Source organism: Leptosomus discolor, chromosome 1 (assembly GCF_034619465.1).
Source record: "Leptosomus discolor isolate bLepDis1 chromosome 1, bLepDis1.hap2, whole genome shotgun sequence".
Classification (NCBI taxonomy): domain Eukaryota; kingdom Metazoa; phylum Chordata; class Aves; order Leptosomiformes; family Leptosomidae; genus Leptosomus; species Leptosomus discolor.
In genome coordinates this window covers 88,053,720-88,069,608 of record NC_141391.1, presented here as the reverse complement: position 1 = coordinate 88,069,608, position 15,889 = coordinate 88,053,720, and positions in this window count along the sequence as shown.

Sequence of the window (15,889 nt, the reverse complement as noted above, 5' to 3'; positions counted from 1 at the left end):
TGAATTCAAGGTTATACTTTGGATTATCCATTTGTTCTTTAAATCTTTTCCTCTTTTCTAGCTAGGTGGCATGCTGGGGCCCATAAACCTCTTAATATTCTAGCTTTACCACACAGCTTTTACAAACAAGGTCACACAGAACAGAGGAAAAACATATAATTAATAATTATCAAGACCTACTGCTGTGGGGGCTGCAAGTCCCTGCTCAGAAATTAGAACCAAATTATTTCAGGCTTTAAAAGAGGTAGTTAAAATATCCAGCATACTTAAATTAACTCCTCTGAGAGAGTACACCAGCTCCATTAGCTCCCTGCATGTATTTTGCTCCACGCTAACACGTACCACATGCCTCAAATCACAGCAGCCAGGTTCCATCCCATTGCACTTGCCTCACTCCCTGCATTCCCCCAAACATCTTTCCAGCTCCCGGTGCCTTGTCTCCTTCACCATCCCCGTGTTAATGCCAGCTGATCTGGAACAAACACATAGATTATTAGGTAAAGCAAGCCAAAAAAAAAAGGAAAAGGGTTCAGACAAACAACTTCAAAAATAAGGAGCACAATCCTAGTCCCCCTTTGCGAATCCTCCGGGATTGTTTCAGTCACTGGTACAATGAGAGGGAGCAACCAAGCAATGTAAACCCTTATCTAGGGTATTTCTGGACAATTTGATTTAAACAGTATATGGTGGCATTCATTACCAAAGCCTGTAAGTCAGCCGGTGAATTATTGAGGATGATGAATTTTAATACTAGGAAGCACCATCAGGTTAACTAACCTGAACTTCTGCATAATCCTGGACATTGAACTTGTCCCATGTTCCCCTGGAAAAAAACAGTTTGTTATCCTGTAAGGAATTCTTTTCTAGGCAAAAGTCTTTATACAACAATTTAAGATTCACTAATTTACCAGTAATTTCTGGGAAGAAATTTACTTTGGATTTGGAAACTTAAAAAATTGAGTATACATCCCCATCAGGGATATTTGGAAGGAGTGGACCAACACAATTCTAGAGAAGCACTCCCTGAGAAAGTCTGTCCTTTTCATGGAAAGGAGCCCCTGTGTCTCAGATCTTGTATATTCCCTCATCAAACATTACACTTGTCCTAAGACTAACCAGAGACAAGGTCTGTGGTTAGTCACGTAGTACTTCAAAGGCAACTACTTTCTCCTAGCAAAATAATAAATTATTGACTCTTAAATTGTGATATGAACACTTTCACCCAGAAAATAAATACTTATTCTTCTGACAGATAGTAGAAGGGAATCAGATTAAGACCATTTATTCCATAAATAAAAAGTAAGATTGTATCCAAACATCTGTCACCAAACTAAATGTTTCTGCAACCCAAAGCCATTTGTTAATTGTCTCCTCTCTGGCTAGAATGCAGCTGTTTAAGTAATTTCTGAAGCAGCATCTCTGTCATTGACAGACATCTGTCAGGATCAGTGATATGTGGAAAATATTCTATTCATAGAGAGGCAATCATCCCTTTCTATTCTTCCCTTCTCCCACCCACAGCTCTTTGCAGTGATATCAAGGGACTCCCAATCCTGTTATTAATATCTTTTCAGCTGAAATGCACCCATAAACTTTAGTCAAGAACAAGTGAGTGAAGTGAAGATAATTTTTTTTTTTATGCTGAGAAATATTTTTAGATGCCAGCCATGGAGTTTTCTTAATGTTAGAAAAGGGCAGGATTTGCTGAAATAGAAAGAACAGGAAAATAACATTTAACAAATAGTATAGCATCTATTATTTATCATAGAAGTCTGTGGGTAAAAGCCCAAAGTAAAATATGTGACTTTGAAGACAAAACAAAAAGGGGTGGCAATTATTACAACAAGTTTTTGCATTTTTTGGTGAAAATGTTTTATTGACATATAGCCTTTACCTCAAACAATCTTGCTGAAAAAATGGTTTAGTTCTTTCCAAATGCTCAGGCATGTAAAAGAAAAAAAAATCTGCATAATGTTTCATAGATGAAAAGCATTTTGTGATGAGACCGGTTCTCCTTAATTATCTATGGCTTTCTATGGAGCCAGGATGCTCCCATTCCACCACAAGCACACTGCATCATAATCTTACCACGCAGTTCTTGTGTTCTAGCCCCAGAATAGCTGGATTTGATTGAGTGCTCCTTTGGAAAAGGAATAGGAAAGCTCTTGAGAAACTTTGTAATGAAACATATACTAATTATAGTATTATTTAAAAGTAAAACACTTCAGAGTATACTTTATTTTACAGTTTGAGGGACTATTCAAATATTAAAGATCATATATTATTCACTTATGAAGAAAATGAGTTACTACTCTAAAATGGAACATACACAGCAGGGCAGACAACTCGTGTCATGACATACTTCTTTATCACCCGCTGTCACTGACAGAAGAATGAGTTGAGAACTTGGAGGCATTCTAGGTAGTAATTGTTCTGATTCCGAGAAACCTGTGCTCAACAGCAGGTTTTACATTGGGAATGTTTATGTAAAAAAAAAAAAAAAAAAAAAGCCTCTCATGAAATGTCTTTAACACCAAACAAACGATTGCACTGGTCCAACGTGAAGGGAAGTTAATTTGGTTTCTGCTTACCATTATACAACTTGGTACAGCATAGGGGTTCTCATGGCTTTCCTGGGCCCTAGAAAAGGACTTTGCACAAAATTAACCAATTTTTTCACAATTCAACAATTTAATTTATATCTGTATTATTACGTGCAAATTTTTCATATGCACAGTCTATGTTAACTGCCACAACTTCCATTAGAAATATTTCTAAGGAGTATGAGAAATTTGCAGTGGTCAAAAGATATAACTGCTGTTCGTAAACGCCTATTCTTAGGTTCGGTTCATATCAAGGTTAGTGTTGGCAGCATGCATAATATAGCCTGCTAACTGAAACAAGTATCCTCTGCAATTAGCTGAAGACCTTTCTGCAGCACAGCTGAGGTGATCTGTTGGGTTTTCCTTGCCTAAGAATGATATCACAACGTTCAAAAATACTTTCCATGGAACCAGCTTGCCATTTCCATTCAAGCTGCACTAAAGGACAGTACCACAACCGACTATTCTGTAGACTCCCTTCTTGTTACCCATGTCAAATGTTTTTGCATCTCCTACAAACAGTCAGGCTTGGTTCTACTACTGCTTCTGATCAATGAAACACTTGAACTAGGTTTGCATTTCTAATTCCACCAAGACCCTCATATAAACCCAGAAAAGTAAGTAAGTGATTAATTTTTGCAACCCTGATAAGCCATGCAGCAGATTGATCTGGTTTTCCTCCAGCTAAAATGCGCAAGAGCCCAATGTGACTTCTTGGATGTAATACAGGCTAAGTACTAAACAGTTTAGGCACAGCTTTGCAAAGTCTAAAGAGAAACCTAACAAGTGCACTGCTCACAACTACTAGTGCTTATGGGAGAGACAAATGGAGAGTCTGACCAGACATCTACTAATTTAAAAGCCCACATGGACGAGCACATCACAGAGGCAGTCCTGAGTCCAGAAGTAACACTGCCCCAGCAGGAAGAACGCCAGGAAAACATCTAGCAGAGAACAGCTTGAGGCCAAACTTTTTGTTAATTTGCTTCCCTACCCCAACCTTTTCCTTTTTACTGAAGGCTTTCACAGCCACTGTGTTCGTCAGTGCCAGACACAGATAAAATTCGAGGCAGTCAGGAAGGAAATTAGTGGAAAACTGGCCAAGGGTTTCTCCCTAGATTCAGTCAAGTCCTTGTGTCTTGGAGCATAACAGCTTAAATTTTTAAAAGCAGTTATGTAAAACTGAGACTGCGCTCGTGTCCCCTGCAGCAGCAGGAGACTCTGCCCTCTGCCCTGGCCAGGAAGGCTCATCTTTCTGGAAGGGAGCAGAGAGGACAGAATTTGAATTTGTTCCTTGGCTGCCCCTGAAGATCTGCTCCACAGCAGGCTGGGAAAGTGTCACACCACTTCTGAAGACAACCCCACCTGCTTATGATGAAGACAAAAAAGTCCAGTTTAATGCATTGCCCATGTGTGTGGCACTCTCTGGGCTTCACATCTTTCCTCCTAAATGATGAGGCCACAGGTGCATTTAAAAGGCAGGGGGTAGATAAATGAATTTTCTGTCTCCCTTTTTTTAAAGTTTGTGTCAATTTTACTTTATTTTGCCAAGAACACCAAGAAAGATTTTAGTACCTGACCTTTCTTAGATGTGTTGTTACATGTCTGGAAATAAATTACTAGAGTTATCTGTTTTCTTCTTGTCTTTTTTTTTTTTTTTTTTTTTTTTCCGGTAGCACTTTGAAATGTGAGGGCTGAAGAGAGATAAGTGTTATAGGTTTGCTGGACTGGCACAAATGTAACAGGGTCACAATTTATGACTCAGCTCATTCATGGTAGATTGTATGCTCCTGAGATGCGCAATGATTTATAGCTGATGTAAATTGTGATAGTTACTGTGCCATTAGCAAAGCCATTATCTCTGTCGTGAGAAGTTAGGATCAATATATGTCAGCAGAGACAGAAACAGTGTTGTGAGCTTGCTGGTACAAATGCATTTGTGGAGAAATGTTCTGGGATGCCATTTGACATAGCCCTTGGAGAATTTTGAGAATAGCAATTTTATTAATGAAAACCCTGAAGACAGGTAGCTATATGTCCTTTGCAATTATGGCCAGAGAGCATTAATGCCCTCGCTCAAAAAAGAATTTTGCAAGTTGCCACACTTGTATACTTAAGTAAACAAATCTGTTTACTTGAAAGCTAGCCTGTAACATGATGCTGGCAGCCATTTTCTAGATAATAACTAAGAATACATTGAGATATTATTTGTGATCATTAAAACGAGTTCCCAGAATTAATTAATTTTATTCTGCGACTAAAGAAAATGCATGTATTAATTAGACCTTCCTACCAAAGAAGAGGATCAGCGCCATACATTCAGGTCACAGACTGGATGTCATACTGGATAGCCAAATGTCTGAGCTAAAGCTATGGTAAGCAAGCCACTGACTACAGTCACCTCACAATAAATAGCCACAGAAACTGTTTATTCAGAGTCAGTTTAAAAATCATTGCACTTCGACTGACAACTCTAAAGATTGACTTCACTAAATAAACCATCTTTTAAGGTTGTTCTTGTTATTTTTTCAGGAAGGACTATTCATACAAAAGCACAGCTGAAAGCGCCACCTGCCCTTTCTCGAAGGTATTGGTTAGGTCTAGAGTTGAACTTCTTTCAAAGCTCTGGAGCATTTGATAGGGCATTTTGGTCCAGCTCACTCTGGAAACAGTTATCAACCATGACATGCTGATCTCTAAAATGAAGAGTGCTCAGATTGCTCACTCGTAATTTTATGTGCATGGTATTCACAAGCATGTCATTATTCAGGATTTTTCCATAAGACTCTTAATAATATCACAGTCAGTGTGTTTGGCCCCTGCATCCATTCCTTCCCCTACCTCTTGCAAGACTGGCTCTCCTCATTAAACTAATCCCAAAGTGCTCTTGTGTCTACCCCTGCAACTAAAAAGTTGTCAGCATCCCCATACCTAAATTGACTAACCAAAACAGTTGCTCTGATGGTGGTCTCTAATCCACCATCTTCTAGTTTCACACAGTCATCCTGTTGTAAGACTAACACTGTCAGAGGATCACTGAGTAATTCCGGTTGGAAGAGATCTCTGGCAGTCTCCAGTCCACTTCCCATGCAAAGTAGGACCAGCTAGAGCAAGTTGCCTAGGTTACTTCCAGTTGAGGTTTGAGTATTTCCTAGGATGGAGACTCCACAACCTCCCTGGGTATTTTTGCCAATGTTTGACCTCCCTCACAGTGATATTTTTTTTCCCCTGCTATTTATTTACAATTTTATTTACAGTTATTTCTGTTATTATACACAGTTATTTGCCTCTTATCACTGCACTCCTCTGAACAGAGTTTGGCTCTGTCTTCTCTACACCCTCCCATTAGATAGTTGTGGACAGCAATAAGATCTCCCCTTCACCTTATCTTTCCAGGCTGAAAAAACCCAGTTCCCGCAGTCTTTCCTTTATGTCATGTGCTTCAGCCTCCTGACTGCCTTGGTGAATGGAGTTGGACTTGCTCCAGAGAGTCCATATTTTTCTTGTAGTGGGGAGCCCAAAATTAGATGCAGAACTTTTAATGCAGCCTCACAAGTGCCAAATAGAGGGGAATAGTCGCTTCCCTGGACCTGTTGGCTATGTTTTTGCTAAAACAGTGCAGGATGCGATTGGCCGCCTTTGCCACAAGGACACACTGCTCACAAATATTCAAGCTGTATTGCCAAGATCCCTACTTCCTTTTCTGCAAGGTCGCCTGCTAACGACTCAGTCCCTGGCCCATGCTGTTACAGGGATTCTCCTTTCTCAGGAGCAGGACTTTGCACTTCCCTTTGCTGAACTTCATGAGGGTCCTATCAATGCATTGCTCCAGTCTAGCAAGATCTCCCTCAACACCGTGAATTTTCTGAGAGTGCACACTGTCCCATTACCTAGGTAATTAAAAAAAGACATTAAACAGCCCTGTCCCAAATATCAGTCCCTGAAGATCATCACTAGTGACCACCGACTAGATGCACATTGCTCTGTTGATTACAATCCTTTAAGACCAGTAGTCCAGACGACAATTTTCCATTCACCTTGTTGCTTATTGTCCACATAGCCAAACCATAGTTCACTGATTTGGCTATCAGGATACTAAGGGAAACCACACCAAAGGCTTTGCTAAAGTAAAAATATACAACATCCACTACTGTCTCCTCATTGAGGGTCATCTGTCTCATCACAGAAAGTAATTGATTTCATCAGGCACAATATGCCATTTGTAACTCCACACTGGCTGTTTCCAAGCACCTTTTTGACATTCAAGCACCTGGACAGGACCTTCAAGAGGACTTGATCCATAAACTTTGTCATGCCCTTCCAAAGCTGCTACAGAGCAGCCACATGGTGATGTTGGCCCTCTCCCCTGGTGCTCCTAGAGAAACCCCATCTGGTCCATCTGCCTTGTATATGCCCAACTTGTTCAAGTGTTCCCTTACTCTGTCTTCCTCTCCTCTGAGTATTGTGGCATTCCCCCAGACTCTGCAATAAGGTTCAAGGGCGTGAGAGGCCTGAAGGCAGTCTTCAGTAGCAAAAAAGGCAAAAAGGCACCAACTACCTCAGCCTTTTCCATGTCCTTTATCCCTGATCTCTAGCTGTACATAGCAGCTGGCTTACAGTTTCTTTAGTTTTCCTTTTGCAGTTCTGTTATAGAAGCCCTTCTTGTTGTCCTTCACATCCCTTGCTAATTTAAACTCCAGCTGCTCTTCTGGTATCTCTATGTTTTCTGATATTACAGTAAATTAGTTAATTTCATCCCATTGGTAGGAAGAAAAACTCTAAGGAGCCATTTACACAAGGGAACTAGCCAAATGCATCTAAATCTTTCAAGACTTGGAGGCAACACCCAGATGGAAAGGGATAATATCCAGATGTCAAGCCTCCATGGAAGATTTCAAATCCTCAAAAAAAACAGCTCATAGAAAATTCATCTTATAAGAGACATCAGAGAGAGAGAAAATTTATCGTTCTGTTTTGTTACTGTGCATCTCATATCCTTTCCCAAACTCTGACTCTTGCTCTGTATTTTTTATCTTACAATGCACATTAATTACCAATTGTATTTTAACATTCTGCCAGCACATTATATCTATTTTCATTTGGAAAACTTTTGATTTTTCCCCATGAGGCATTAAGATAAGCACTTTATTAATTAAGCTGCCCAGAATTGGATTCAGATGATTGGGAGTGCTAACACTTCTGTCAAGTGTGAGACATCATTGTTGAAAAGATGAAAGACAGCTCTGGAAAAAAAATAAAAGTAAAAAATCCATGGTTGAACACACACTCAGGGGACAAAGCACTGTGTCCTTCAAATCCTTGTTCCCTAAGGCTTTCCCAGGAGAAACTTGGTGCAAACAAAATTTTGGAAAACAATAAGGGTTGTATTACCATCTGCCTTCACAAAGAAATATGACAACATTTCCAATATATAAATATAAAAACCCTAGGAGAAGAAAAAAATGTGTTCTTGATCTTTCCTTTAAAGACTAGTTTGCTGCCAGGCATTAAATTTCGTATTTCGTGTGAACTACACTGCAGCTCATCGAGAGTTCAACACGTTCTCAATCTTCACTACCAGGAATTTGTGACTTTTTCTCATGAAATATAACAGGTGTGAAAATGGCAGGAAGAGCAAATAGTGACTATCAAAGAAGGTGCTGCCTGGACTCCTGCCTTTTTTTCAAGTGACTTTCCAGCCTGAAGTTGTCTCTGTAAAGCTAAGAGAAGAATTGATATCAGCTATCTTGCCGAAATTATCTCCTCTTGCCTTTGATGGCAAGTGTTTTATCTCTTTTTAACTTTTTGCAGTGATGCATAAAGGAAGAGTATCAATTTCACTTCATTTTCCACTAAACAATGCAAGACCTAGTCACACATTTGCATCTGCTACTTCCTGTATTAATGCCCATAGCCAGCCTGGCTCCTCCTTTAGCCCCCCGCCTTCACGGTAGGGACCTGAAGCAGCAGGGCTCCAGTTATATCCCAACTTAAAATGGCAAAATAGTACATTGCGTTGAAGTTGTCCATTTATACACCATCTCTTGCACTGTTGTCCATTGCCCCTGTGAAATACTCTTCTGGGATATGACTTTTATCATCTTGATATCCTACACTGTGCATGTTTTTTTAGCTCTCGCAGCCTCTTCCCATATCAGCTTGAGAATCACCTTTCTGTTTCTCATTTCACATGGTACTTTGGCTGATGGTCTCCTGGTTAATGACTGTCTAACCAACTCAGTCAAGACCTGGGAGCTTTGCCTGGCAAACAAAATGGCTTTCATCAGGGGTTAATTTTAGAACTTCCTGTATTCTTGCTGCATATTTTAACCCAAATCCTACCCAGGACCTTTCTTAACCCTCTCTCCTCTTGTCCAGCTTGCAAGAACAGCTTTTAAACCTTTGCTTTTAAATATTCATGAACTCTGTCATAGATTCACACTTCTAAAATCATACAGCTTGAGTGTCATCTTGACATGAAGAGCAGGGCTCTTCCAGTTCTTGTACTACATAATCATAGTTAATTCCTGCCAGAATGATCTGAAAATTATTTTTTAAATCACATACATCAAACCCAACTATTTTCAGGACTAAATGTTCCTTCTAAATAGTTGTATTTGTTGGTGATATGCACAAGCAGGACCAAGCAAGTCTTAGGCACTCTTCAGGCACCCTCTTGAACTCCTGGAGAATTCAACTTTGATGAGGAGATATTCAGCGTTTCTGCTCTTTCATTGGGACTTATCCCAGTGTACTCTTGACACCAAGGATATTTCACTCAATCATCCCGATAGAAGGACCTGGACAGAGACCTGTCGCCTTTGGTTCCACCTGATCTGTCTTTGTATCCTGAGCTGTTGCCTGACATAATACTGATCCAAAAAACTGATCTGCGAATGCTTTAAAATGAAAGATTTCCACAGCAGGCATCAAACCCAGATCAGCCATTTCGTAAGCCCACAACTTCATGCGTGAAGTCACCTCTCTCCAGCTAAAACATCTCTCTGCACTTCCCATGTCCTGCCAGCTGGTTACTAGTTAGGTGTTTTGGTGCTGCCATATCTGCTGCCAGTGTGGCACGGGGGTGGCAGAAGATGAACAGTATGCCCGTGGTCTCCACGCTGATTTAGGCCTGCCCCTACCCAATTTAAGCATTCCTCTTTGAGACTCCCTATGCTTTTGGTAGTGTAAACACTTGAATAACATTGCAATCACCAGACCACTAAAAGTTGGGCTTTGAAAAAATGTTGACATTGAGGGAGGGCTAAAAAAAAAGCATCCAATTTTCTGAAAATACCTGGGTCCAAGCCATTTTTGTGGAAATCTTATTCTCTGTAGAGAAAAGAAAACCTGATTTTTCAGAGGCATAGAATTTCATAAACAAAATTATTCTCCAAAGGATAAGAAAAGACATAACAGGAATTACTCTTTGGTTCATTGATTTTAAGGCCATAAGGGACTATTATGAATATAAAGTCTGAGAGCCTGAATAAGGCAGGCCGCAGAATTTTCCACATTAATTCCTCCATTAAGGCCATACTTTGTAGTTGAATAAAGGAACAGGTTTTAGACTGGTATCCAATTAGATCCATTAGCAAACACAACTTTTCTCTCTCCAATTCCCCCTTATAGGTTTTTTTTAATTGATACACTTAAAGTAATTTGAAATCTTTTAAAATGAATGTTCAACTTCCTGTCAGACCTGGACTATTTACACCTCCTAGAAGAGACCATGTGCTGTGAAGAGCATAAGTGCTCAGATTTGGGAAGCAGGTAAGAGAGACATGAGCCCTGCTGAGAACAACCCCCCAACTTCCAGCTGAACACAGGGTAACCTAGGAGAGCAGGAAATTAATTAGGGAACCATTATTATTGGCAGAAAAGATGATGCTAAACTTCAAACTAGAGTTCTCCATCCAACACAGAGCAGAGTTAAAATAATACGTAGAGGGACAGCTTTGGATTCCAGTCAGAAGCACTAATTTGTCTGTGTTTATGGACAATACTCCTACATATATAAAAACAGGCAGAGTGCAAGGCTGGACCTGGGCAGCACATGAAGTCCCACATCTCCCAAGGTTTCTGTGATCCTTTGCTCACAGGGGTGTGTCTGAAGGCTGTTTACTCCTTTGGTGCATCACGGGGAAGTCACCCTGTGTTTGCACTGTGGTGAAAGGTCCTGCTTGCAGGTGGTCTGCAGGAGGTGCTGTGTGAGCTGGTGGTGTAATGCACAATGCAGAGCTGGAGGATAGGAGAGGAGCTAAGCCTCAGACCTTCAGGTGAGATATGCAGAAGGCGGCTGCTGGGGGAGGGAAAATGCTCCTGGTGCTTTGCTTTCAGGCCCTGATATGCACATCGTCAAGGAGAGGGTGTAGGTGGAAGCAGGATGTTGGACAGATCCATCTAAAAGCCTTTAGGAGTGGCAAATTCCCACCCCACACATATGCACACATATTTCTCTTTTAAGGAATGGTGTAGGATCACCCTCAGGTGTAACCAGCCACCAGTTGCTCCCAATGACACAGAGAGGTGGCCTTTTGCAGCAGTGCAGCTCCATGCTCTTTCCCTTTGTTGTGCCTGTATAGCCCAACTCAAAAGATGGCACTAGAGAGTTGCTTTGCAGCAGTCACAATAGGTACACAAGGAGCAAGACAAGAACATCAGACCCTGAAATTTATGGGAAGACTGCAGCAGAGCTGCTAATCCCACTTGAAAGGATAGGCTCAAGTCCAATTACAGTTTTTTTCCAATCCACTGGGAAAGCCATTACACTGATGGCAGTCGGATTGGTGCAGCCATGGCAATCTTGAAAGCATTTAGTATATCTTTGATTAAATGATACAGTGGGCAAAGACTGAAATTGCTTCTCTAGCAAAAACCCACCATAGATAGTTTTTTAATTAAAATGAGTTAATATGGAACTTTTATTTGTAAAATCACATGAAAGGGAGAGAATAAAACTGAGGGATATGAGAAAGGGAAAACCCCCCTTTGTTTTCTCTTCTGGTTGATTATCACCACACTGTTTTAAAAATCCCTTTGCTTCTCTGTGTAATCAGGTTGATTAAAATCCTCTGAAGAAATAAAACAGCTGCACAGACCTCCAAAATCACACTCTTCTTTACCGCATGTGCATTGTATTCTTTTCAACAGCTTTGTTTTCAAATTATTCTTTTCCCTTCATTGCCTCTGAAAGCCTATTACTGGATTTATTAAAACAAAGCCGAATAAGCACGCTGAATACAGACACAGTGATTGCCTCAACACATGTTTTTCTTGCAAGGAGTACTGTGCTATCAGGTCTGAACTGCTGGCTGTTGCCGAACTGACTGCAGAACAAAGGAAAACCGAGTTGAATTAATGAAAGTGTTCGCTAAAGGAAAGCTCCATATTTTACCCTTCTATCACATGCTGAAGAACTAAAATAATAATTATTAAACTGAAGTCAGACTATGACATTTTACTTCAACCCAGGCTAGGAGGAGAAATGTTCCAATATTGTCTCTAAAATGACCTCATACCTTTCCACTGTCTCAGGCTGGGACCAGATAGTGCTGCTATGTGCTGCTGCTGCAAGAAATGGATTAGTCCAACGAGTGGCTTGGGAAGGGGCTACACTGCTGCTTTCCTGCTCCTGTTTGTCCTTGTTTTGCCTGCCTGCAGAGGGGATGAGGACGAGCTGGTGGGCAGGCTGGGGGCACAGCACACTGCACATACGCACCCTGCACATACGCATGCTGCATATATCATAGAATCACAGAAAGGTTTGGGTTGGAAGGGACTTCAAAGATCATCTAGTTCCAACCCCCTGCCATGGCAGGGACACCTTCCACCAGACCAGGTTGCTCCAAGCCCCATCCAGCCTGGCCTTGAACACTGCCAGGGAGGGGGAAGCCACAGCTTCTCTGGGCAGCCTGTGACAGTGCCTCACCACCCTCATTGTAAAAAATTTTCTTCCTAATGTCTAATCTAAACCTATTCTCTTTCAGTTTGAAACCGTTACCCCTCATCCCATCACTACCCTCCCTGATCAAGAGTCCCTCCCCACCTCCCCTGCAGGCCCCCTTTAAGCACTGGAAGGCCGCTCTAAGGTCTCCCCGGAGCCTTCTCTTCTCCAGGCTGAACAACCCCAACCCTCAGCCTGTCCTTACAGGGGAGGTGCTCCAGCCCCCTCGTCATCTTCATGGCCCTCCTCTGGACCCACTTGAGCAGGCCCGTATCTTTCTTATGCTAGGAACCCCATATGCACGTTCCATATATGCACACTGCACACCCCCTCCCAGTTGGCAGGGCCCAGCTCCTCAGGGCAGGTGCCACTGCTGCAGGTGAACTGACGGTGACAGCAGGCCAGCCAGGCCCTAGCACCTGGCACCTGGCTGTGACATGGTGGGGAGGGAGGAGAAATGCATGAACCCTGGCAGCTGGTTAAGTGGCACACCTGTGCCTGCACCAGTGCTTCTGTGAACCAAGGTGTGCCCAACTTCTAGCACAGATTTCTTTGGGCCGAGCCCCTTCCTCGCCATTTCATTTGCCTTTTCACAGGCAGGCTTCCCTAAGGAAGCAGGAGTTTTAACCACATGGGGTTAAACCTGACTCTGTGAGGAGCTGCATTGCACACGCTGCTGAAGCAGGAACTGGTGCTGGAGCCACTGGTGACTCCTGTCTGGGCAGCACCAGTGGGTGCCCTGTTTCTTACTAAGCCTCCTTCTGCACTGCTTTCCCCGTGGAGGGGGGTTTTGTTCTTTGCTCAGCCCGTCCAGCCTTTCACATCATCACAAAACGAGGTGAAAGACACACCTGCAGGCAGAGGTAGTTCTGCAGATGCCCATGGCTGTAACAGTGCTGGAGCATGCACAAGCAAGACGCAGGTGCCTTTATTACTGGCCTCAGTCAGTATGATGGCACAAGTTTTCCCACTTTTTTGATTTTTCACAAGAAATTTACTTTCTTGGTCTGGACAATAGATGTCTTTGTTTTTCTAGACAGTACCATTTAAATGTCTTGGATGTAGTGCAAGGTGCATAGGGCAAGCAGTCGCTGCCTTCTTGCCAAGTGGCTTTAACTGCCCATGGTGGACCACTCACATCTTCCCTGGCCACCCCACACTCAGGCAGCACTGTCCCTGCCACAGGCATCTCCGGGTTTCCCTGTCATTCCAGTAACATGAAATATTTCTGTCTCATGGAGGCAAAAATGCCTCAGTGGGATAAATAAGCCTACATGTAGTTTAATAGGACATACTGTGTTTACTTTAGTGGTTAGTAGAGCCTTATCTGGGAAACATCAAGTTGAAAAAACTACTTTGCAATTCTGAAACAGTGATAAGTAACTCTTCAAGTGTTAAATAAGATGAAAATGCAATGCCTGCTAGATGAAAGTAAACAGTCAGTCCTATGCAAATGACTGAGGACAGGACAGCTTTTTAGAATCCCAAAGGCTAGAAAATTTTTCTGTCTAGAAGAAAACATGTGTCCCAAATTGTTTTAAATCAGTAAAGTCCATGTGCAGTTATCCAGATGGAGTAAAATGCTGCTCCCACAGATGTTAATCACCCAATGAAGTCATTGAGGTCAGAGTTTTACTCTGAGACTCTATTTTTTAAAAGATAATTAATATTTCTGACATTTTTATGCACACTTACATAGCACAGACTTCCAGACTTCCTGTGCTGCACTGTATATATATATATTATCTTTTATAACAGTACTTGTACTAATGTTTTATAAAAATCTTTCAATGATTTACAACACTAAAGAAAGGAGTTTCTAATTTCTCTTCATCAACCTATTCAGAGGTCACTGTATGTTACTCTCCTCTCTCCAGTGGAAATCACTGAAGCCCCGTTCTAGCCAAATGACATAAAAGAATATGCATTAAGTATCTGATTAAGAGCAGTCCTAGTCCACAAAATGTAAGGGTGTTTTTAAGATGCAGTGGTGCTATGTTGTTTTGCAGCACGGGCCTATAAAGGCACCAGTTTTTTTCTTTAAAATGCCATAATACGGAGACCGGTTGATTCATATGACTGTCATGTGTGCTTGGGGGAAAGGAACAAAAAAGATGCATAAAACTAGAAGTCAGTGGCAAAAAATGCACACACAACCTTCCTGGGAGCCCTGGACACTCTAGAAAAGGCAGATAGCCCCTCCAGCTCCCTGGCTGATGGGGTGAGCTCTGAGCAGGCATGGTGCTGGGACCCCCACAAAAGACTGAGCTGTAACAGCCACGCACTCCCCAAAGATACAAAGGCAGATGGGTCTCCTGTGCTCAGGTTTTTCTCCTGGCAGAAACAATCCAGCAAGTTTGTGAACCATTCCCTTGGCCCAGTTTGGCAACTGTGTCTTCTACAATAGCATTTCTTTTACTTGCATATAATGGCTTGTTTCCCTAACTGTTGTATTTGAGGAGATTTTTTTTTTTCCTAGTATTACCCAAATGCTTTCCTAGTGTTGAAGTAAGAGGATGTCACAACATATTTTTTCAGATTCCTCTACTGAAATCTCTGCTACTACATTTCAGAAGGGGAGTATGTATCATCCATATAAAACAAGTAACACTGTCATTGCTCATAGCAGTGCTGGTTAAATAATAAACTGTGGTAGAAAAAGTTTTAAAATCCACTTTGAAGCCTTTCCCCAAGCTTTTTTAAACAGGTCTATTTTTTACCTGTTCCAACAGTAGATATAGATGTGATAAAACTTTTAGAGACTTTTTAAAAAATCTGCATCTATATACACACCGACACTTAATGTATGCATCTGTGTATGTGTCTAACCTTATACGTAAAGATGTTTCAGCTGTGGTGCTTAGGGATAATTAAAATTATATCATTATATCTCTTTCTTTGATCACAAATTAGTGTAACGCATTATCTTGATTCTCAGTAACTTCCAACTTTGATGTTATATTTAATAAAACATAATGCTGTGTTGGAGAATCCCTCAGGAGACTTTAATTTCTTTTCTTTTTTTAATATATATTACATTTTAAATGGGATTAAATTGTCTGATTAGTGAAGCAGGCTCTTGCTGTAGCAGATAAACCCTGAATTCCTCAAGGCAATCTATAGCCATTGTTAAAGCATCTTTCCGAGATGCAGGCAAGCTCATGTGAAGCAAAACATTTTCCTCATGCTGAGGCTGGTTTCCTGCTCCAACACCAACCTTTGCTTTGTTCATTTGTCTTCTTCCACGCAAACCTTTGCTTTTGCCCATAGAAGTGTTGGTAAGGCTGCGCTGTAAAGTAGGCGACAGAGCTGACACAGGTTTTCAAAGACAAAATCTCTC